At 40.1% G+C, this 25,880-nt stretch overlaps 1 protein-coding gene across 2 annotated transcripts in view; it reads left to right on the forward strand.

The window, feature by feature from the left end:
• KCNQ5 (potassium voltage-gated channel subfamily Q member 5) overlaps positions 1-25,880 on the forward strand; it is a 628,816-nt gene that overhangs the window by 410,010 nt on the left and 192,926 nt on the right. Inside the window, exon 3 of one of the 2 annotated variants that reach the window (XM_064287960.1) lies at positions 9,082-9,472. The exons of the other annotated variant lie outside the window; for it this stretch is intronic. The gene's annotated coding sequence lies outside the window, so the exon portion shown is untranslated. The remainder of the gene's footprint in view (positions 1-9,081; positions 9,473-25,880) is intronic. 2 annotated transcript variants of the gene reach the window in all.

Consider the following 25,880-nt stretch of genomic DNA (forward strand, 5'->3'; position numbering starts at 1 on the left):
AGAAAGCAAGCTGTTTCGCACCTACTCGGGATAAGGCCCTGACCAGGATACTCATAGTCCCCTTCCGGGAGCCAACCACTGGGGCGGCAGAAGATCAATACCTACCCCTTCAGTTACTACTTAGCTACAGGTTGCTTGCCTCCTGCCTGGTTTCATGTGCTGTTTGCTCTGTGGCTCCCATTTGCCCTCCACTTCCTCACTATCTCTCTGGTTTAGATTCCACCATTTGCTCTGAAATAAGTAGCCTCCAAATCACGGGTTTATGAGTAAAAGGTGAAGTTAGGATGTAAAGAAGCAAAGGGTTAATTTATCGTTTAAATTTTTTCACCTCAAGACATAGCCACAGAAGAAAACAGCCCTATCTCAAGTCATCAATTTCTCATGAAAATTCAAAATACGATTGTAAAACCCTACTCTCACTGATAGGTTACTGTGAGCCATGCTCGTGGATTGAACATTGGTTTGGTGGTGCACAAAGGCAAAGACCGGAAGCAGTGGGGTGGCGTACCGTTCAGGCATACATCAGGGATCATAATTAAGGCGAGAGGGCACATCACCCTTCTGCAAAGTAGATTAGAGAAAAAATTTTCCGAGCTGTAAATGGCAGCTTGACAAACAACGTTACAGTCTGGATTCGATGAAAATGCTGCAGGCCTGACTTCCTCCAGGGCTATAAATCACAGTGAGTCCAGAAAACATCACTGGAAAATGCAGAATAGAAAAGAGACTGCGAGTGATACAGGCCCTCCAGCCTTGACTCGATGAAGACTAATTGAGGAAGATTCAGTGCTGTAAGATCTCAGCATCATGGGAAAATCTGCAAAGTCCTGCTCATGAAAGAGCACTGCAGAACAGCCTTAACAAAGAAACGGAAACTGAAGATTAAACAACCCTCAGGCGAGGCCAGGGGCCTCAACAGTGAGGAGCATCACCTCTCGGCTACAGTGCTGGACAGACGGAGGACTCAAACTGCTTTCTCACTCCCTCCCCTCAATCTCCTGAATGTTATTTTTGGGTTCAGGTGAAATCAAGTACAAATCAAAGTCAAACGCAACCTCAAAATAAAGAGAATTCCCTCTATAGTTGGAATGGTGCTCTGCACAAGTGGGCCCAGGTGGGATGGAGGGAGCACCTGCCTCTTTGACTTAATCATATAATGACTAGAGAATTTTTAAGGTGATTAGACATTTATGATATGACAATTGGTGAAACCATCTGCTGCTCTCCAACAAGCTCCTTCCTGAGTCACTTTTCTAATCCTGACCTACAACTAGGGAAACTTGGATGCTCCGGGTCACAGCAGCCAGGCAGAGCTTGTGGGATGTATGACCAGGTAGGGAAGCTTGTCCATTTGTAGAGCTGAGTAAAAAGCTCTAGGCTGGAGGTCAGAGACAGGAAAGTTCTTGGGAAACCTCCAGCCAGGCCAGGCAGTGCCCAACACTGTGAGAACAAAGACTTCTTTGAGTCAACTCTGCAGACTGAAGGATATTTTTTTTTTAGCCCTGAACTGCTTATTCATTCATTCATTTGCTCATCAAATATTCACTGAGCACCTAGCAGGTATGCTGTGAGCCGAGGCACAGCACACATTACACACCATTTGTACATTGAGATACTTGTATGTCCCGATCGCTGTCTGTGATGCTCTTTTAAAATTATTTTACTAGTTAAATCAGGTGGAGTTTAGGGTATTATGCATATACTGTCTGTTCTACTACCTCACGTGTTTCCTTCATACAAATTACCTCTCAGGCACTTGTAAATAGGGTAATTATGTCAGCGTAACATGGAAATTAGAGATGATTTTTCCCAAATAACAGAAGCTGCGCATAAAGCACATCGGCCTAGCTGAACACAAGCCTCAAGGGATGCAATACTGTCCATTGTCTGCTTTCTTCTTTTTGACACTTGCTCTGTCTTGGAAGATCTTATAAGGCAACTCTCCCCAGTCCTTGAGCAAAAGACACAAACATAAGATGATAAACCAAAGCAATTCATGGGCAGCATCACTGTTTTTTGTGTAAAACACGAGCTCTCTCTCTACCTGTGTCATGTAATGTGGGACCCTTGTCTCTATAACTCAGCAACCTACCCCCTCCTTACATCCCTTCCATCGAGCTGTCTTCGCCTTTGTTTAAGTGAGTGAGAAGACTAATATTACTGCCCACCACCTGTCTATCATTTGGTCATGCTGTGGTGGCTTGTATGTTGCTGTGATGCCAGAAGTTATCCCACTGGCGTTTCAAGTGCTTTGGTGTACAGGTTTCAGAGGAACTTCTGGACTAAGACAGACTAGGAAGAAAGGCCTGTCGATCTACTTCTGAAAATTAGCCAGTTAAAACCTTACAGATCACAACAGAATAATATTGATCTAGTGCTGGAAGTTGAACCCCATAGGTTGGAAGGCACTTAAAATACACAATGACCCCCCTACACCAATGATCATGCAGATGGCACAGCACTGGGCAACATTTTGTTCTGGTGCCATGAGTCAGAGCCAACGCAACAGCAACTAACAATATTACTCCAGCATTTCCTTATTAGAATCTGACATCTTTGGAGCCCTGGTATTGCACCGGTTAAGAGTTCGGCTGCTAACCAAAATGTTGGCAATTCAAATCCACCAGCCACTCCTTGGAAACCCTATGGGGCAGCTCTACTCTGTCCAGTAGGATCACTGTGAGTCGGAACCTAACAACAGTAGTGTATTAGGATTGTTGTTGTTTTTGCTAGAGCTCCGTTTACAAAGTTCCATAGGTTTTGAGTGGTTTGCCTTAGCTCTATTTTCATCATAAACTTTGTTCTTTTTTAGTGTGCAATCTTGCATAAAACCAGTTGTTTTGGGCACTGTGTATATTGCACTGGGCTGAGTATATTGCCCTGTGGCAGGAAAGCCAGTATTTTATAAAATGGATATGAATTTACCCATTCTGCCTATTCGGATGCAAATGTTGCATTCTATTTGAAAATATGGTCTTTTCAAGTGAAAGGCATCAGCAGTACAAACAAAGTTGGGTAGTATCTTTAGGATAAAAACCTATACCTGACCATGGTTTGGAATAGTCTTCATTCAATCAAAGTTTTCTACTCTCCCTTTATCAAGGTATGTTAAGAAACCTTTAAGATTTACAAACCTATTCCTCTAAAGTTCAAATTTTTTAAATTTACCCAAATTTTAAGAAAGGAAACATATACAATTCAGACTGAAAAAATTTTTATAGGGTGCTGAGGGCAGAAACAAACTTAAAGAGTGTTAGAATAGAGCAAATTGAGGATGGTTTTATTGAAAATATAAGATAATTTGATTTAATAATTGTAAATAGTCCCACTTTAAGTATTTTGACATCTCAGTATGTATATCTGTACCATTTGGATTATTCTATCTTTTCCTGCTTTTAACCTTAAGTAAAATTCCAAATAATTTTCAGACTTAAAAGATCCAATTCCTAACCTTGACACACATGGCTTCCCACACTCTGGTCTTTCCGCTATCTCTAGGTCAATTCCTACAACAGTTTGCCTTAAAGGTGCTCACACAGGCCCCAGTACCTACATGCATGTGGCACACACAGTCATTCTCTAAACTTTGGTAATACTGGACCATTCATATTTTCCATGCACACTGCCTCTGTGCCTTTATAAATGAGGTTCCTTCTATTTGAGAAGCTTAGTTCTACCATTTCCCTTTGCTGCCTTTTTAAGTCTCAGCTCAAGGTCCCTCTTCATGAAAGCTTTTTCTGGCTTTCCAGGAGTTGTTAGATTCCTCTTCTCTATGTTCTGGCATCCAGCACAGCTTGGAGGGAATGGTCTTTAACAGTGATCATCACACTCTGGTGTAGTTATTGGCTTCCATACGTATGTTTTATTTCTGCCAGACTGAAAACTACAGAAGAGTAGGAACTGTGTGTCATTAGTCTTTGTATTTCATAGTATCTATGACAGTGCCTAGCACATTAAAAAAAAAAAAAAACCTGTTGCCACCAAGTCAATTCCAACTCATAGTGACCCTACAGGACAGAGTAGAACTGTCCGATAAAGTTTCTAAGGAGACCCTGGTGGATTCGAACTGTCAACCTTTTGTTTAAAAGCCTTAGCTCTTAACTACTACATCACCAGGGTTTCCACCTAGAACATAGGAGGTGCTCAATAAATGTGAAAACTAAATGACCTGACCATCCAATCTAAAGAAGTTGCCAGTAATTAATTCTCCATCATGTAAACCTGTCCTGTTGTCTTAATAGCATCTATTACTATTTGATATTTCCGTGCTTATTTGTTGTTGTTTTTTAAATTAGTGATCTTTGCCATAAGAAAATAAGCTCCCTAAAAGGAAGGCTTTGGTTGTCTTGTTCATCACCCTAGCCCCAGTGCCTAGAACAAAATAGGTGCTCAATACTTGGATGAAAATAGTTGCTAGATAGAACTATCACATGAGTGAAATGAATGAGTAGATCCAGATTTTGCTCTACTCTACTAACAGCAAGATTTTTAATAAATCAGCATATAGGCTTTTTTTTTTTTTTTGTGCCTCCATGGGGGATTAAAATGCTCTGGTTTCAGATGATCTTTTAATTTTAGCAGTATTCAATTCTGAAAATAATTTTTCACTCATTTGGAAAACCTATAAAAGCAAGAACAATTAAGTAATATGGGACACAAGTTTCAAAATCTAAAATAAATTTTTGCTAATTTTAGCCACTTTTCTCTCCCATTCTCATTTTTTACTAGGTTTCATTTACCCTTCTGAATCTGGGCTAATCCAGTATTTATGTTATTAAAGCCAATACTCTTACCTAATATCAAAGCAGGCTGATCATTAACATTAAATAATAATAGTATAACAAGTCTTTGGCCAACATCAAAAATGAATAGAATCATATAACAAGAGAGAATTACTGCATTGGCCTTGCCAGTTATTCAACACTAACATATTTTAATTAAGAAGTCATTTAGTAATGACTGAGTCATTCACTAATGGTCCCTAGAAGCAAAAAGAGGTAGATACTCATGTCTCCAAACAGCTTCTTATGGTAACATTTTAGACCCACTGAGCCTAATCATACTAAGACATAGTTAGCACTCTTTCCTCAGACCTCTCACAGTGCTTTATTTAGATTTCACTTTCAGTACATAGTTTGCTTTAAATTTAAATAAAAGCATTTCTTGAGTACCTACTGTATTTTAGGCTCTGTGATCTAGTCTAATCCCTGATCTCATTCACACTTAAGTGACAAAACCAAAAGTAAATGGATTAGATAGATTAGAACTGCCCCATAGGGTTTCCAAGGAGAGGCTGGTGGATTTCAACTACCAACCTTTTGGTTAGCAGCCACGCTCTTAACCATGGCACCACCAGGGCCCCATTAGAGTGTTATGTGATACATAAAGATGATAGTATAATAAAACCAAACCTGTTGCCATTGAGTCACTTCCAACTCGTAGAGACCCGATAGAACAGAGTAGAACTGTCCCATAGGGCTTCCAAGGAGAGACTGGTGGATTCAAACTGCCAACCTTTTTTTTAGAAGCTAGCTCTTAACCACTGTGCCACCAGGGGAATGTGTAAAAAAAGCACAACTGGTTACAACAGAGGGCACGGCTAACTCTCTACTGGGAGTTGGGGGAGGTTTCCAGAGGTGGAGATACTTGAGTTGGTCTAGAGTCCTTGGGAGGTGCAAACAATTAAACACAATTGGCTGCTAACCAAAAGTTTGGAGGTTTGAGTCCACCCAGAAGCACCTCAGAAGAACAGCCTGAAAATCTGCTTCCAAAAAAATCACCCAATAAAAACCCTATGGAGCACATTTCTCTCTGACATACATGGGGCCATGAGTCAGAATCAACTCAATGGTAACTGGTTTTGGGGTTATTGAGCATCACAGAGGCCTGAGTTCAGTCTGACTAGATTTTAGGGGGGTCAGACAGACAAACAGAAACTCAGAGGAAGGTTGGGACTAGACAGAGAAGAACCTAGTTTTCTAAATAAAGTCATTTGGATTTCATTCTGTAAGTGGTAGAAATAGAAAGCATGCCTTTAAGTAGGCTGATGACCTGATCAAATTTGGTTTTGAGACAGATAATTCTGACTACTCTTTGGAGGATATCTGAAATAAAGAAGGAACAGTGGAGGACAGGTAAGAATGGAAACAGTGCATGCCCAGGTGGCCCATAATTTGAATGTCTGGACTAAAACAGAGGAAGGCAGGATGGAGAGAAAAGGCTGAATTCAGGGCACATTTCTGAGACAGAGCCAACCAGGGGAGGTGATTGAGGTGAGAGACCAGAAGCTTTGGGGCAGAATGAGATAGTGAGGCCATTAGCCAAGACAAGATACAGGGCATTCAATAGATTCGGTGGAAAGATAGACTGGTTTTTAATATTTGATTCATGTGGGGACCATCAAGAGATATTGAAAATATATATCTGTATTCCAAGAGATGTGGGTATCTAAATTTGGGGATCACAGGTATATAGGGGAAATGAAGGAAGAGAGTGAAAAAATTAGACAAGGAAATAATAGCTGGATGAGCAGACCACTCTGAGAACAAATCCAATATTAACATCCTTTTCTTTGTGTCGCGCCCCTAGGAACCTTAATGTCAAGCACCATTCTGTTAAAATTCGGACTTGATCCACCCTTCAGCCAAAGATTAGACAGGCCTATAAAACAAATAAAAACATATGTGAGAAATGTGCTTCTTAGTTCAATCAACTATATAATACCAAATAACCAACACCTGCCCAAAAGCAAAGACAAGAAGACAGGAAAGGACAAGAAAACTGAACAAATGGACACAGAGAACCCAGGGTGGAAAGGGAAAGGGGGAGAGTACTGACACATTGTGGAGGTTACACCCAATGTCACAAAACAATTTGTGTACAAATTTTTGAACGAGAAACTAATTTGTGCTGTCAACTTTCACCTAAAACACAATTTAAAAAAATTAGATGAGGCATTTCATTAGGTGGTTCCCCAGAACATGACTTACCATCTACATCATCCTCAACCACACCGTTGAACTCACTGGAGTATTTGCTTACAGCTGTCTTCATCCAATTTTGGTCATCCCGAATGTCTGGAAGCAAAATTGGGATGGAGTTATATTCCTTTGAAGGAGCTATGGATCAAAATTGCACTGAGGACCCAGTGTGAATAATTAATAAAATGAAACAAACAAAAGCAAAATTTTAGAAAAAGGTTCACTGAGGACCATTCTTAATCCTGAATCTAGAATAAAAGTCGTGAAGCTTGAGACGATTGCAGTCACCCGCTGCTGCTCATTTTTCTGCAGGACAGAGGGATGAAGGTCTCCATGAAATGGAGCATCCAGGAGTGCTTCGTTTCTTCCATCTACATAAATGTCCAAGGTTGTATAGGATGGGCATTTTGCTGGACATCTAGTACCCTCTTCCCAAATGTCAGCTCTTTTGCCAAAAAATAATGGGTCAATCAAAATTGCCTCCCAGCACATCATAGGGAATGCCATGCCCCCTTTAAGTTTTTGTGAAACATAAGTAGTTAGTCTTTAGTCTTAATTTTCGAACATAAATAAGCCTGGTCAAATACCTGAGCAACAAATATAAATATTGGCACAACATCTGCATCATTCAAAAGGACAAAATTTTTTAAAGCTTTGGGTTAACTATATATGTGAACTACCCTTACTAGGTCATCAAATGATGCATTGTTGTTGTTGCTAGGTGCCTTCCAGTAGGTTCCAACTAATAATGACCCTCTGTACAACAGAATGAAACACTGCTCAGTCCTGCACCATCCTCACAATCATTGCTATGTTTGAGCCCATTGTTGCAGCCGCTGCGTTAGTCAGTCTCGTTGAGGGTCGTCCTCTCTTTCACTGACCTTCTACTTCACCAAGCATGATGTCCTTCTCCAGGAACTGATCCCTCCTGATAATGTGTCCAGGGCATGTGAGACGGCGTCTCGCCATCCTCCTTTCTAAGGAGCATTCTGGCTATACTTCTTCCAAGACAGACTTGTTCATTCTTCTGGCAGTTGATGGTATACTCAATATTTTTCACCAACACCATAATTCAATTGCATGAATTCTTCTTCAGTCTTCCTTATTCATTGTCCAGCTTTCACATGCATATGAGCTGATTGAAAACACCATGGTGTGGGTCAGGCACATCTGAATCCTCAAGGTTACCTCTTTGCTTTCTAACACTTTAAAGAAGTCTTTTGTAGCTAATTTTCCCAGTGCAATGCGTCCTTTGGTGTCTTGACTGCTGCTTCCGTGGGCATTGATTGTGGATCCAGGTAAAATGAAATCCTTGACAACTTCCATCAAATGATAGCTGGAGATTTTTTTTTTTTTAATTTAAGTTTAGGATTTGCAGTAGAGGAGGAGAGAAGGCAAGAGAGAATAACTAATTGCTTGGGAAAATCTCCAGGAAAAAAAGTCTGAAATGAGGAATTACGCTTTCTCTTGACTCAGTGATATTCAGAAAAGTAAAGGAATGAAATAAAATCTCAACATGATTTGGCCCTAGCCAGAGCCAGAATTCATTTTTATGTTTCTGTCAACTGCCAACACCTTTTTTTTTAATTATGTTTTTTAATATATAACCACTATGGTGGCTAGCCACATTTTGTAAGACTGACATTTCAGATTAACAATAAATTTACTTGGGTAGGTTCTCTTTCCAACGGACAAAATATAACTGAAGCAAATAATGCCACTCAACTTCTTTGAATCTGGCCCTGGCCTAGGATGCCCAGTGCACATTGCCTGAATGAGCGTTATCTTCACAACCCTCCTTATCACAGCATGGCACCATTGTTTTAGTCTCTCTCCTCAACACCCGAAGAAGTCAACATTTAAGTAGTAGAATCAATTATACCCCATATGTTTTTCTTAACATCTTGAACACTCGACATTTAGTTGACAGACAGGGGAAGATAGTACTATTTTGTCCCTAATCTCTTTGATAGTATCCCACTTGGTCACTCCATTACATGCAGCCCAAAGTTCAGAAAAAGGCAAATAAGAGAATTTTGGCTTAGCAGCCAGAAAAAGTGAAAAATGATCCAATTCTCACTATCTTCATACTCTTCTCCAGGGACTTCTGAGCCAGACATTTATCAAATTTGGAGAAAAAGAGAACAGTTTATCAAAATTGTTGCAACATGTTCGATGATCTTACTTCCCAGCAAGATGAATTTGAGCAGAAGACCAAGATAAGCAACCATTGTAGGGTTTATATCCTGTAAACCTATAAATAAAAACATTTAAGTGTTCTGGATTTCCATTTAAATTTATCTTGGAAAGTATATAAAAAGTCAAATGTAAGATGATTCTTTCCATATCTGCTGTTTTTCTTTCCTTTACTACAGATAAACAACATCAACCCTAACATGGTTTCTCATCTTCTCAAAGCCACTTTTGGAAGCTTGTCTGTTCAGGGAAGCATTGAAGACTAGGAATGAAGAACTGTGGCTTGGCACTTGACAGTGAGCAGAATAGCATCTACTTGAAGGTTCTGATAATTATGGGAAACCGTCTAATTAGGATATGATATGAGAATATATTTACATTTTTACACTCTGCTTTTAGCATGACAGGGAATGCAGTGTTCTTAGCTTAGCTTCCTATTCCTATTCCCTTGCCTAGAATAGACATATGGGCCCTGTCCCAGTTTCCATGCTCTGCTTCTTAGGTTATCTGTGGCTGTCCCGTTCCTCTCACAGAGATCTGTCACCTTTACCTAAGCCTGGTGAGTGACAAGAGCAGCTGTGGTGAAGGGACAGAGATTACAAACGGTTCTGCCTGAGGTCTTTGTCCTGGAACACAACTCTCCTTTTGTCTCAAAATAAAAGCCTTAGTTCTTACAATGACTTTAAAGAACCTACACATTCTGGCCCTCCATTCCCACCTGGCTTCACCTCCTACCACTATCCCTCTCAAAATTCGCTGAATTTCTGCCATCCCATCGCACTGTTCCTAATTCATACCCCAGGGCCTTTGCACCAGCTGATCCCTTTGCCTAAAAGGCTCTTCTGTCAGATTTTTGTTTGACTCATTCCCTTAACTCCTTTGAGTCTGCTCAGAAAAACCTACCCTGACTCTCCTGTTTAAGGCTGTAAATCTGCCAGCTCTCATCACCTTTACCTCCCCCCCCACCTTTATGGTTCTCTATAGCACTTATCTTGTAATGTTCTATAACATGTACTTATTTATTATGTTTATTGTCTGCCTCCCTCCACTAGAAGCATCAAGAAGGCAGGGATTTTTGACTTTTTGTTCACTTCTGTATCCTCAGCATCTAGAAGAGTAGGCACTCAATAAATATTGAATGAATGAATTTATTATATTCAACAGTTATAAAGTGATTTTTCTGTATCAGGCACTGTTCTAAGCACCTTAAAAATATTCACTCATTTGTAAATGAGTTAACTCATCTGTAAACTCATTGGTTAACCCTGGTAACAACCCTGCCTAGAGTCCTTGGGTGGTACAAACGGTTAACTCACTTGGCTACTAACCAGAAGGTTGGAGGTTTGAGTCTACCAAGAAGTGCCTCAGAAAAAAGGCCTGGTGATCTACTTGGGGGGAAAAAATCAGCCATTAAAACCCTGTAGAGCACAGTTCTACTCTGACACACATGGGATTGCCACAAGCCAGAGTTGACTAGACGGCAACAGTTTTTGTTCTGTTTTATTGTTCATTTTTACTGGTAACAACCCTATAAGAAGGCATTATTATTCCCATTTTACAAAGAAGACTGAGGCACAGAGAGGCTAATTTAAATTGACCACACAGCTAGAAAATGACAGAGGCCCTGCCTGCTCCTAACCCCTAAGCTCTGCTAAATGAGTGAATAAAACATGGTGGAATCTCCATTTTCTGGACTTTGTCCTGAGCTTCCCACTATGATGAAATTAATGACCCCAGCCTTAGACACTGACCTCATCACGTCACTGTGCTGGCACTCAGCTTTCCCTGGAATGTGAACTTGTAGCTTCTTAGGTCTCCAGGGGCCATCCCTCTAAGCCAGTATCAATGAGAGAGAGGCAAGAAGTCCTGTCTACTGGGGCAGGTCACAAGACAGATACAAAGAGAATTAGAACAGAACATGCAGATTCAGGGCAAGGGACTGGTGAAGACTGGGTCATGGAAATGGACCTCGAGCCCCTTGGATCAGTCAGAGAGCCCCTTCCTTTAGGTCCAGCTAATTATGCATCTACTAGGATGGGGGCTGCCTCCCAGGATCACAGGGGCCTAGAGGTAACTGTGTGATAGACTGACACTTATTTGCATGCTACCTTATACAGCTGGCTATAGCATATTGGAATGATTACCTCTAAGTTTGAGAAACATTTAAGATGACTGAAAGGGGGTAAATAGAATTTGGGAGGAGGCATATTTCTTACCAATTTTCCCTTGAGAAGAGATACTCTGCTAATAAACTGTTGCCAAATAAAGATCCTGCTGGGTTTTCTTTAATTAACGAGATGGCTTGGTATAATTATTCCATTAATTGTTTAAAGGCAAATAAGTGCTATTAAGAATCTTGAAAAGTGTTTCCTCTTAAATATAGTAAACCTTCCTGCTTGTCCTCTCATTTCCATTCTTAATTTGCCTAGTAAATCTTCTTTCAATAAATGGTACAAAAATAAATGTCAACCAAACTCTAGTGGAATGGTCACAAATTCTGAATCAGTGGAGTCTGAAGAGAAGTAACGAATTGTATTTGTGCTCTTGAAGAAGATAACATTCCACTGAGCCAACTTTTATTATGCAAAAAGGAGACTAAAATAATAGAAGAAAGTATACTTTCAACAGCATAAACAATGTATATATGCATTTTGATAAAATACAAATCTTCGGTATAAAAGGTAGCCTTTGAAAACCATCTTCAGTGACTCATAACCAAACTAGTTGCCACTCATGGTGACCTCATATGTGTCAGAGTAACTATGCTCCATAGGGATTTCAATGGCTGATTTTTGGAAGTAAATTGCCAGGCCTTTTTTCCAAGGTGCCTATGCATAGACTCGAACTGCCAACCTTTCAGTTAAGAGTTGAGCACGTTTACTGTTAGGTACTATTTATTTTTAAAAAAACTTTAATACAATTCTATTACCTGCCTGCCAAAAGACAAGATTAGGGGATTATGAACCACAGGGAAGAGACTCCACAATTCCCACACCTGCTTAGAGATTAGTGGGGCTTCAGCCATGAAAAGAGGCTGCAATGGATGTGACTGCAACTCAAGCCGCCTTGAGTTGAGGTGGGCCTCCCTGAGGGCTTCATGGACTGCCCTGGAAAGTAGGCAAGAGTGAAAAAGGAGGACACAGATAAGAGAGAGGAGAGAGCTGTTTCCCTTTCAGACAAGAAAACTTTCCCAGTACAATGCTTGTTTCAAGGGGAGAACCCACCTCTGTGTGTTCCTTGTTCCTTTTTCCTCCAGCTTAGCCACCACTGTTCACCCTGAGCCGGGCTGTAAATTTGCTTTCAACACACCTTGCTCCAGGACTTCTTTTGTCTAGATTTTACAAAAGGTCAGCGTGACACTTCTGTATCACTTTACGTCTACTCAGGCATTCCAGGCTGCTTAGGAAATGCTAAGGAGTACACTTTCTCTCGCAAATGCATCATTTCTGGGGCAGAGCCTTGCTTCTGAATACGTGGTTATTTTTGTTCAGAGCCTACTTGTTAATGGCCTGTAAAGTCAATGTATGAGTCTATATTCCCACAACTTTTGTCGCTAATTGTGCGCCGGATGCTTTATTCATTAAAATTCATATATTGTTACTCTACTGCCATGATCTCCATATCAAGTCTCACGTTGCCTGGGTAGGAATAAGTCTACAACGAAATAAAAGACCAGGCAAGAAGAACATGGTTTCAAGTTACTGTGACGATCCATTCCCTCCTATACTAAGTGATTTTCCAAATCAGTCCAAGTGATGACAATTTATCCAGCTGATGCAGGCCATCACCAATCAGGGGTTGTTTGGTGAGTGTGCATAATGAGTGACAAGCAGGCCGAAACCAAACAAAACCAGTTGCTATCGAGTCCATTCTGACTCACAGTAAACCCTTGTGTTTCAGAGTAGAGCTCCTCTGTAGGGTACTCGTGGCTGTGACCTTTCAGAAGGCCTTTTTCTGAGGTGCTTCTGGGTGGGTTCGAACCACCAAACTTTGGTTAGTTCAGCGCTTAACCATTTGTACAACCCTAACTTTCAAGCTGAAAGAACTAAAGAAAAAATTCAAGTGTCAAATACCAATATTGAAGGATTCTATGGATAAAATATTGAATGATGCAGAAAGCATTAAAAGAAGGTAGAAGGAATACAGAGCCACTGTATAGAAAAGAATTGGTCAATGTTCAGCCATTTCAGGAGGCAGTTTATGATCAAGAACTAATGGTACAGAAGGAAGAAGTCCAAGCTGCACTGAAGGCATTGGCGAAAAACAAGGCCCCAGGAATTCACAGGATACCAATTGCGGTCTTTCAATAAACAGATGCAGCACTGGAAGTGCTCACTCATCTATGCCAAGAAATTTGGAAGACAGCTACCTGGCCAACCGACTAGAAGAAATCCATATTTATGCCCATTCCAAAGAAAGGCGATCTAACAGAATGCAGGAATTATTGAACAATATCATGAATATCACACACAAGTTAATTTTGCTTAAGATAATTTGAAAAAATTACAGCAGTACATCCATAGGGAACTGCCAGAAGTTCAAGCCAGATTCAGAAGAGGACATGGAACCAGCGATGTCATTGCTGATGTCAGACAGATCTTAGATGAAAGCAGAGAATACCAGAAAGATGCTTACCTGCATTTTCATTGACTACGCAAAGGCACTCAATTGTATGGATCGTAACAAATTATGGATAACATTGCAAAGAATGGGGATTCCAGAACATATAATTGTGCTCTTGAGGAACCTGTACATAGACCAAGAGGCACTCATTCAAACAGAAGAAGGGGATATTGCATGGTTTAAAATCAGGAAAGGTGTGCATCAGGGTTATATCCCTTCACCATACTTATTCAATCTGTATGCTGGGCAAATAATCCAAGAAGCTAGACTATATGAAGAATTTGATATCAAGATTGGAGAAAGACTCATTAACAACCTTTGATATGCAGGCGACACAACCTATTTTGCTAAAAGTGAAGAGGATTTGAAGCACTTACTGATGAAGATCAAAGAGTACACACAGCCTTTGGTATGGATTATACCTCAACATAAAAAAAAAAAAGAAAAGAAAAATTCATAAAGCAACATCACGATAAACAGAGAAAACATTGAAGTTGTCAAGGATTTCATATTACTTGGATCCACTCAAAGCAGCAGTCAAGAAATCAAATGACATATTGCAAATCTGCTGCAAAGATCTCTTTAAAGTGTCAAAAAGCGAAGATGTCACTTTGAGGACTAAGGTGCACCTGACCAAAGCCATGGTATTTCAATCACCACATATTCTTGTGAAAGCTGGACACAAATAAGGAAGACTGAAGAAGAATTGGTACATTCGAATTATGGTGCTGGCAAAGAATATACCATGGACTGCCAGAAGAAGGAACAAATTTGTCCTGGAATAAATACAGCCAGAATGCTCCTCAGAAACGAGGATGGCAAGACTTCATCTTACATACTTCGGACATGTTATCAAGAGGGACCAGTCCCTGGAGAAGGACATCATGCTTGGTAAATTAGAAAGTCAGTGAAAAAGAGAAAGACTCTCAACAAGATGAATTGACACAGTGGCTGCAGTGATGGCTCCAAGTATAGCAATGATTGTGAGGATGGTGTGGGACCGGACAGTGTTTTGATCTGCTGTATGTAGGGTTGCTATGGGTCGGAACTGACTCAATGGCACCTAACAACAACACCAACAACCCTAAGCCATATTTTGATGATGTCTGCAGAGATGTTTAGCAGGAACAACATTCCAAATACAATTATGGACAAATAAAAGTGATGGTTTATGTACAGTAGGAGCCATCTCCATCTAAGTTAAAGGCTAGCCTTAAGAAGATAAGGCATTTCTCTCTGAACATTGAAGTTAGAAAAACAAATTGGGGTCAGAAGGTAGCTTGGTGAACAACACAACAGAGAAATGGATTATGATAGAAACAAGAGATACCCCCATGTATTCTTTATATTCAACTGTCAGGATAATTTACCATTAAATCAAATTGATAAATATTTACCACGTGGTGTGTCTTATGTTTAGAGATCATAAGAAATAGACATTCTGAAACACAAAAATTTCTTTGGTAGTTTTCTTGTTTTTATCCTCATCTCAGTTTTTCTTAAGTCAGTAGGTATAGAAAACATATTCATTCTTAGTCTATTTTTTAGTAGTTCAAAATGAACAGGCATAGAAGCTCATTAAATTAGTCGAAGGTTACCTATGAACAGGCCTTTCATCTTACTCAATTTAAAAGTATAATTGATTTATGGCATGGCTGGTCTTGGATGATTTTGATGGATGACTAGAAACAATGAGAGACATAAATAAATATTCCAGAATCATGACAGATTTCATAAGGAATACAGTGTGACGATCCAGATGGTTAATACAATTTGAACTATTAAAACAACTGATCTTGCATATATTTGATTTTGCATGTGTATGATCTGGATGTTCAAAATGGCAGAAAACGTCAAAATTTCCTTCAATTTAGAAACTGTTATTAATGGAATATTGTTATAATGCCATTGATTTCCATACTTTTGGAATACTTAATTTTTTATGTTTATTAGAGATTGAACTGTACTTTCTGTTTGTGGTGTTATGTTCTATTACTAGGGTCTGCTGTAGCTTTTGCATCCTTAGATTTATGTCCCACTTTTTCTTCTCCGTTAGCTTAATAGATTGAGTCCCAACATCAATTTTAAAGCTTTTGGGCAAATACTTGTACGAGTATGCATGCAACTAAGTGTGCTACTGTGTGTGCAATATGCACAGACAGAGGTGTCTGTCTTCCTACCTCTCAAAGACCAAAAGATATTACTCAAGTTTCCAGAGTATGTTAACATCAATAATACATACTGTAGTAATGGGGAAAATGTACAATCATAGGCAATAAAATGCACTTTGGTGCTTATAAGGAAAAATAATCATCATGGGTAGGAGAGAAGGAAGCCAAGATTAAGTTTTGAATCAAATTGGCCCCTGTTCTTCTAGGAAGTCTAGAGGAAGATGGGTCAGATGATCCAAAATAGCACCGAAACTTTCCTCACTGGCACATGGGTGTCTTCAATGCACTCTGTAGTTTATAGGCATAGAAAGAAAGCAAGATAGCATCTGGTTCCCACTGGACTCCAGCACTACTCTGCCCATAGCCTCTGTTTTTCTAAAAGCCATGGTCCCAAATGCTTCTATTTCTCTCAAGTTACGCCTGCTATTTTGAGCTTGTGCTACATATCCTACCAACAAGTGGAGTTTCTTTCTTACTGGACAGCTCAATAATTGAGGATCTCAGAGTTTAGCCTTTCTACCAACACAGCCTCTGCCTTCCTCATTACTGAGTAAACAAAGAACTGGCTGCTTCTGCTCAGGCCTGGGCTCCACTCTCAGGTTCCATTTACTCCAGAATCTAAGACAGTTGGGTTTTCTGCCAAAAACATGCTCAAATAAAAGAAATGAACTGTCCCTAGCTTTCCTTTTTTTTTCCCCTAGCCAATCTTAAGAAACTTTCTTAACCAATGATGAAAAATCCTATCATTCTTTAAGAAAGTAAAAAGATCAAAGATATCATCAAATGACCTCAAATTAAAACAAAATTGTTCAGTGTTATAAATCATAGGAGTAAAATTAGATAATTACTGTTATTGACCTATAGATTAATCAAAAGAAGCACATACTGACATGGAGACATCTTGTAATAAGAAGCCATTCACCCTCTTATTGCAATTAATGTCAATAAAGCTGAACATTCAAGTTAGAAAAAAAACATAGGCTAATTAACTTATTCCAGTATTTCCACCTTTGTTGTTATTAGTTGCTGTAGTGTTGGCTCCAACTCCAGGCAACGCCATATACAACAGGAAGAAGCATTGCCTAGCCCTGCACCATCTTCATAATCATTTGTATGCTCCAGGCAATTGTTGTAGCAACTGTGGTGTTTTTAGTGCCTTCCAACATGGTGTATATTGGACAGTATTCTGTTGCGATCTGTAGGGTTTCCACTGGCTAATTTTCAAAAGTAGATTGCCAGGGGAGCCAAGATGGCGGAATAGACAGATGCTTCTGGCAAGCCCTCTTTACAAGAAAGACCCAAAAAAACAAATGTAATGAGTATATTTGTAACAAGCTGGGAGACCTGAGTTTCAAAGGCAACCTTAGAAAATGAACTGAGGGGCAGCGGGAGGAAGAGACGGTTCAGAAGCAGAGAGGATTTACTGGATCTGAATTGAGGGGAACCCTCAGGCACCATTCCCAGAGCGGTGGCAGCAGGCTGGTACTAGCCATCGGCCGCGGTTTCCTCAGGGAGAAGCAGCCAGCCACACACCCTACTCACACTTCTGGAACCTGAGAAGAACGGCGCTTGCGGCAAAAGCAAGTCTTGCTTATATTTTACCGAGCTCCCCCCCCCCCCCCCCCGCTCAAGCCGGCTTCAGCAGCTGAATTCCCTAGGCTTGAGATAGGCCCTGTTGAGCACCTAGAGCCATCCTCCTGGCCTTGGGGAAGGAAAAAACTTGCAAATGGAGGAAAAGATAATTTGCTAGATCCACTAACTTTGGGAGCTCAGGACAGAAGCGGCTCCTGTCCAGGCATAAACGGTCTGTGGACTTTGAGCAACTTTCCCTTCTGCATGGACCTGTGTGGGCCTATTCAGGAGAATAGGCCCTTGTTGGCAGACTCCAACTGTTTCAGCTCTGCGGTGGAGAGGTGGGTGTTTGATGTTTGACATTGCTTTGCCTATTAAACAAGGTCCTCACCTACCCACATCAGGGACCTACGGACTGGTAGCTCCACTCAGGTCACCCAGCCACCCGTAACGGGTCCAAAGATAACTGCTACCTCCCAGTCCTCACAACCAAAAACTTTGGGTGCCCATGGTCTGTCTGCAAAACCCACCCACCTGCACATTCCAGGGAACAGGGACGCGCTTTCCTCACAGACACTCAGGGTCGGTTCTCAGCCCCCTGCCTTGTTCAGAGCATGACCCCCTGCTGCAATCAGATACCAGTATATATGGCAATCACCCCTGCCCCTCTAAGACTGTGGGACAGAGCCTGTACCACACACTTGATATCAGCTACCTGGAAACCTGAGCTGAATTCATACAAGAAAAGTGAATGGACTCCTAGAATGATATACATAATAACAGCTCTAGCCATCTGGGGACAGGACGTCAGAGCTCCAAAGGTGAAAATAATCAAGCTAGCTCACTCAAGCAACCCATAGGGGTATACCAAAACAAAACAAAGCAAGAAGCTACAACACAGTAAGCAAGCATAAAATAATACAATAACTTATAAATGGCTCAGAGACAACAGTCAATATCAAGTCACATAAAGAAACAGACTATAATCACTTCAACAGACTCTCAAAACAAAGAATCCAGGGAACTTCTAGATGAAAGTGCATTGCTGGAATTACCAGATGCAGAATACAAAAGTTTAATATACAGAACCCTTCAAGACATCAGGAAGGAAATGAGGCAATACGCAGAACAAGCCAAGGAACACACAGATAAAGCAATTGAAGCAATTATTAAGATTATTCAAGAACATAATGAAAGTTTAATAAGCTGGAAAAATCCACAGACAGCAATCGGAAATTCAGAAGACTAACAATAAAATTACAGAAGTAGACAACTCAATAGAAAGTCAGAGGAGAAGACTTGAGCAAGTGGAAGGCAGAATTTCTGAACTCGAAGATAAATCACTTGGCACTAACATATTTGAAAAAATCAGATAAAAGAATTTAAAAAAATAAAGAAACCTTAAGAATCATGTGGGACTCTATCAAGAGAAATAACCTACAAGTGATTAGAGTACCAGAATAAACCAGAATAGGGAGGGATAACAGAAGATACAGAGAGAATTGTTGAAGATTTCTTGGCAGAAAACTTCCCTGATATCATGAAAGATAAGAAGGTATCTATCCAAGATGCTCATCAAACTCCACATAAGGTAGGTGTTAAAAGAAAGTCACCAAGACATATTATAATCAAACTTGCCAAAACCAAAGATAAAGAGAGAATTATAAGAAAAGCGAGGAATAAACGAAAAGTCACCTACAAAGGAGAGCCAATAAGAATAAGCTCAGACTACTTGGCAGAAACCATGCAGGCAAGAAGGCAATGGGATGACATATTTAAAAAATTGAAGGAAAAAAATTGCCTGCCAAGAATCATATATCGAGCAAAACTGTCTCTTAAATATGAAGGTGAAATTAAGACATTTCCAGATAAACATAAATTGAGGAATTTGTAAAAACCAAACCAAAACTACAAGAAATACTGAAGGGAGTTCTTTGGTTAGAAAATCAATAAAATCAGGTATCGAACCAAGTCTAGAACACTGGGCAGGGCAACCAGAAGTCAACCCAGACAGGGAAATCCAAAAAACAAAGCAAGATTATTAAAAAAAAAAAAAAAAAAAAGCTCAAAACAGGGTAACAGCGATCTTATTATATAAAAAGAAAAATTATAAAAGAAGACAAAATTAAAATAATAAAGAGGGACTAAGAAATATAATCATACACCTTCCATATGGAGAGGAAGATAGGACGATACAAAGAAGTAAAAGTTAGGTTTAAATTTAGAAAAATAAGGGTAAATAATGAGGTAACCACAAAGGAGACAAACTATTCTACTCATCAAAATAAAATACAAGAAAAAATACTCAGCAGAAACAAAATCAACAACAACAAATATGAGGAAAGGACAATATATAATCTACTCAGCACATAAAATTAAGTGGGAAAAAGGAATTGTCAACAGCACGAAAAAAAAAGACATTGAAATGATAGCACTAAATTCAGACCTATCCATAATTAGCCTGAATGTAAATGAACTAAATGCACCAATAAAGAGACAGAGAGTGGCAGAATGGATTAAAAAACATATGCTGCCTACAAGAGACACACCTTAGACTTAGAGACACAAACAAACTAAAACTCAAAGGGCAGAAAAAAATATATCAAGCAAACAACAATCAAAAAAAAAGAGCAGGAGTGGCAATATTAATTTCTGATAAAATAGACTTTAAAGTTAAATCCATCAGAAAGGATAAGGAAGGACAATATATAATGATTAAAGGGACAATATACCAGGAGGATATAACCATATTAAATATTTATGCACCCGATGACAGGGCTGCAAGATACATAAAACAAACTCTATTACCATTGAAAAGTGAGATAGACAGCTCCACAATAATAGTAGGAGACTTCAACACACCACTTTTGGTGAAGGACAGAACATCCAGAAAGAAGCTCAGTAAAGACACGGAAGATCTAAATGCCACAGTCAACCAACTTGACCTCATAGACGTATACAGAACACTCCACCCAACGGCAACCAAGTATACTTTCTTTTCTAGTGCACATGGAACATTCTCTAGAATAGACCACATATTAGGTCATAAAGCAAGCCTTAGCAGAATCCAAAACATTGAAATATTACAAAGCATCTTCTCTGACGATAAGGCCATAAAAGTGGAAATGAATAACAGGAAAAGCAGGGAAAAGAAATCAAACACTTGGAAACTGAACAATACCCTGCTCAAAAAAGACTGGATTATAGAAGACATTAAGGATGGAAGAAAGAAATTCATACAATCCAATGAGAATGAAAACACTTCCTATCAGAACCTTTGGGACACAGCAAAAGCAGTGCCCAGAGGCCAATTTGTATCAATAAATGCACACATACAAAAAGAAGGGCCAAAATCAAAGAATTATCCCTACAACTTGAACAAATAGAAAGAGAGCAACAAAAGAAACCCACAGGCACCAGAAGAAAACAAATAATAAAAATTATAGCAGAACTAAATGAAATAGAAAACAGAAAAGCAATTGAAAGAATTAACAAGACCAAAAGCTGGTTTTTTTAAAAAATCATCAAAATTGATAAGCCACTGGCCAAACTGACAAAAGAAAAACAGGAGAGGAAGCAAATAACCCGAATCAGAAATGAGATGGGCGATATTACAATAGACCCAACTGAAATTAAAAGAATCATATCAGATTACTATGAAAAATTGTACTCTAACAAATATGAAAACCTAGAAGAAGTGGATGAATTCCTAGAAACACAGTACCTGCCTAACCTAACACAAACTTCCTTAAAAGCTAGAAAGAAAACTACCATACGATCCAGCAATCCCACTCCTCGGAATATATCCTAGAGAAATAAGAGCCTTTACACGAACAGATATATGCACACCCATGTTTATTGCAGCACTGTTTACCAATAGCAAAAAGATGGAAGCAACCAAGGTGCCCATCAATGGATGAATGGATAAATAAATTATGGTATATTCACACAATGGAATTCTATGCATCAATAAAGAACAGTGAGGAATCTGTGAAACATTCCATAACATGGAGGAATCTGGAGGGCATTATGCTGAGTGAAATTAGTCAGTTGCAAAAGGCCAAATATTGTATAAGACCACTATTATAAGAACGTGAAAAATAGTTTAAACTGAGAAGAAAACATCTTTTGTGGTTACGAGAGGGGGAGGGAGGGAGGAGGGTGGGAGAGGGGCATTCACTAATTAGATAGTAGATAAGAAGTACTTTAGGTGAAGGGAAAGACAACACACAATACAGGGGAGGTCAGCACAACTGGACTAAACCAAAAGCAAAGGAGTTTCTTGAATAAACTGAATGCTTCGAAGGCCAGTGTAGCAGGGGCAGGGGTTTGGGGACCATGGGTTCAGGGGACATCTAAGTCAATTGGCATAATAAAATCTATTAAGAAAACATTCCGCATCCCACTTTGAAGAGTGGCGTCTGGGGTCTTAAACGCTAGCAAACAGCCATCTAAGATGCATCAATTGGTTTCAACCCACCTGGATCAAAGGAGAATGAAGAACACCAAGGACACAAGGTAACTATGAGCCCAAGAGACAGAAAAGGGCCATATGAACCAGAGACTACATCATCTTGAGACCAGAAGAACTAGATGGTGCCCAGCTACAACCGATGACTTAACGGCACCTAACAACAGAATGTGCTAATTTTATTTCTGGTAGGAGTGTTAATTTTAAATTGTTAATTGCATTATTTGAGGGCAAACCCATAACAGGGAACATAACAGAGAACCCCCGAGGGAGCAGGAGAGCAGTGGAATGCAGACCCCAAATTCTCATAAAAAGACCAGACTTAATGGTCTGACTGAGACTAGAAGGACCCCGGTGGTCATGGCCCCCAGACCTTCTGTTGGTCCAGGACAGGAATCATTCCCAAAGCCAACTCTTCAGACATGGATTAGACTGGACAATGGGTTGGAGAGGGATGCTGGTGAGGAGTGAGCTTCTTGGATCAGGTGGACACTTGAGACTATGTTGTCACCTCCTGCCTGGAGGGGAGATGAGAGGGTAGAGGGGCTTAGAAGCTGGCAAAATGGACACGAAAAGAGAGAGTGGAGGGAGAGAGCAGGCAGTCTCATCAGGGGGAAAGTAATTGGGAGTGTGTAGCAAGGTGTATATAAGTTTTTGTGCGAGAGACTGACTTGATTTGTAAACTTTCACTTAAAGCACAATAAAAATCATAAAAAAAAAAAAAGTAGATTGCCAGACCTTTTTTCCCAGTCGGTCTTCGTCTGAAAGCTGTGCTAAACCTGTCCACTATGGCAACTCTGCTGGTATTTGAAATACCAGTGGCATAGCCTCCAGCATCATAGAAACATGCAAGCCACCACAGTACAACAAACTGACTGATGGGCGGTGGTTTTCACCTTTAGCTAGTTCTTTTTTTGATCCTAAGGGGTTGATAAAGCAGTATAAACCCAGTGTCTACTGGCTGGTTTTTGCTGAACCAGAAGCCTTGAACTGAAGGAACCCCCAACAAACATTTATGAAGGGCCTGCCTAGGTAGTGGAGTTACAGCAATGGGTAAGTAGTTTCTCAAGGACTGCCACTTAGATAGTACTTATACATCATTGTGTATGTGTGCTAGTATGTGACTTTTCTTCCCCAAATAGATTATAAACTCCTCTAGGGTAGTAGAACACATTGTTCTTCTCCCTATGCTACATGCTATTGTATTCCGTATGCATTTGTATTTGACTTGCTTACGTTGGACACATTACAAGAAAGAACAATTGCTAGAAAAGGACATCGTGTTTTGGTAAAGTGGTGGGCCTTCGAGGTCAAGGGAAGCCCTTGGTGAGACAGATTGACGTGATAGCCACAACAATGGGCTCAAGCATACCAACAATCATGAAGATGGTGCAGGACCGGGCAGTATTTCATTCTGTTATACACAGGGTCAGCACGACTCAGAGTCAACGCAACTGCAACTAACAACATACATTTGTAAAGTGAATTCATGAAAAACAGAACACCTATAAATAAACATTGCAGAGCAGTTAGTTATACTACATCATGTAAATACCTTTAAAAGAAAAAAAAAAGGAGGGAAGTGACAGGTTTTCTGGAAGTCAAGGGATCTCTCAGCAATTTCTTTGGTCTGGGAAATGCCAGCTCTAAGGGCAGAGACCTAACTCCTGAGTAAGAAAGTAAAAAGTTCTGAAGGTTCATGAGTACCTCCAGGTCTGACCTGACTCTCAGTCTCTCAATAACACAGAAGCAGTATCCACCTCAACCCACAGGGCTTTTTCCCTATGGCATAAATATCACCTACAGAAGAAGATAAGATTTGCTTTATAGTCAACTTGGGTGGCATGTACCAATTTCTTAAGGCCAGAGATGTCTCTTTGGATTAAAATACATTATTTATTTGTTTTAAGGAATTTTAAAGTTTTACGAGTGAAAAAAAGGAAACTCATTGCCTTTGCATATTTTCTTATAATAAAACTAATAGAATGGCCTGGAGCCCTGGTGGCGTAGTGGCTAAGAGCTCTAACCAAGAGGTTGGCAGTTCAAATCCACCAGTCACTTCCTGGAAACCCTATGGGGCAGTTCTACTCTCTCCTACAGGGTCACTATGAGTCAGAACTGACTCGACGGCACCTAACAACAGAATGTGCTGATTTTATTTCTGGTAGGAGTGTTAATTTTAAATTGTTAATTGCATTATTTGAGGGCAAACCCATAAAATTCTTAAGAGAAATAAAAGCCTATAGGTTATTGAGAAATTGATGAATTAGCAATTTGAATCAAATGGAAACCTGGCTTGATTTAATTCATTTTGGGGACTATCATGATGTGCCTGTTTTGATTTGATTTGAGGCTTTCAGTTTCAATTCAAATTGAACTGGTTTATTTGAGATTATTTGCAACGTTGTCACGGAGTGAATATCTGGGTTCAGTTCAAGGTGCAGCAAACCATTTTCAATGTTTCTGGTTTGGAGTTCATGATCCAGAGGTTTAGTCCTAGTCCCTGCTATATACACATGTGTCTGCATGCATACACTACTACCAGTTACTGTCAAGTCAATTCCGACTCATGGCAACCCCATGTGTGTCAGAGTAGAACTGCACTGCATAGGGTTTTCAATTAGCTGATTTTTTGGAAGGAGATCACCAGACCTTTCTTCCAAGGGCCTCTGGGTGAACTCAAACCTCCAACCTTTTGGTTAGCAGCTGAGCGCTTAACCATTTGCACCACCCAGGGACTCCACATGCAGACACAAGCCAATATAAACCTCAAACAAATTAAGGTATAATTAGGCTTGAGGTAGGGGAAGGTGGACAACTGAAGAAAACTCAGTGAGTCTGTTTTCTGTTCCCTGTGGAGGGGCAAAGAGAACCTGAGTAAATCCCACTGCATTGCCAGCTTTGGCTCCTTAATGAAGGGCACCATTCTGATCCTATCCCGTAGACACACCTTAGCCCAGTCAAGTAGAAGGGAAAGCCTAAGACATCCCTTTCGCTGAAGAAGATGTGACTTTAAGAACACAAACATGAACACAGTAGGGGTCATTTGAATGGCTGCCTCATACCAGAGAGGCATTACAGAGTGTGACCGAAATCATTACAAGAGTTCAAAAGTCCTCACCACAGCATCCTAACTGGCAGCTAGGATGCACAGGACCACTCCTAGGCTAAACTGTGGGGTAAAAGAAGAATGTCCTGCTGTTCCCAAAGGCTGTAGTGCTGCTCTTCTCCCAACAAGAAGGCGTCCCCTGCTTGTCCCCAGCCCATAATGCTCTCAACCTGTCCTCCAACCAAACCAAACCCGTTGAATGGAGCCGATTCCGACTCATAGTGACCCTATAGGACAGAGTAGAGCTGCCTTATAGGGTTTCCAAGGAGCAGCTGATGGATTCAAACTGCCAAGCTTTTGGTTTTTAGCAGCCGAACTCTTAACCACTGTGCCACCAGAGCTTCAAATAGCTAGAAAAAATCTGTCTTTGATCCTTTTTCGGTAACAAAGTATAGATCAGTCATTTGCAACAGGGCATTTTCAAACTATTCTCTGTGCCTCTCTGAAGAACCTCTGAGGTAAATGAACGTGATCATGTAAGTGTGTTTAAAATGGATTACTTTTCAGAGGGAGATTTATGTTTTAACAGGTATGAAAAACGTAAAGCAAAGGGTCAGATCATTTCTAGAGAAAATTCAGGGTTCAAACCAACCAAAGAAGGGAAGACCTATGGAGACACTGGATTTTCCTGGAACTCCTGAAACAAATTCATCTACCAATGTCTTCCTACACCTTCTTGCCAATGATATCAGTTATACTTTCACAGGTGTCTCAATCCCTTTCCCCTGAGGCAGGAAGCATCTATGCCCCTTTACAAT

This window comes from Loxodonta africana, chromosome 1 (assembly GCF_030014295.1).
Source record: "Loxodonta africana isolate mLoxAfr1 chromosome 1, mLoxAfr1.hap2, whole genome shotgun sequence".
NCBI classification, from domain to species: Eukaryota; Metazoa; Chordata; class Mammalia; order Proboscidea; family Elephantidae; genus Loxodonta; species Loxodonta africana.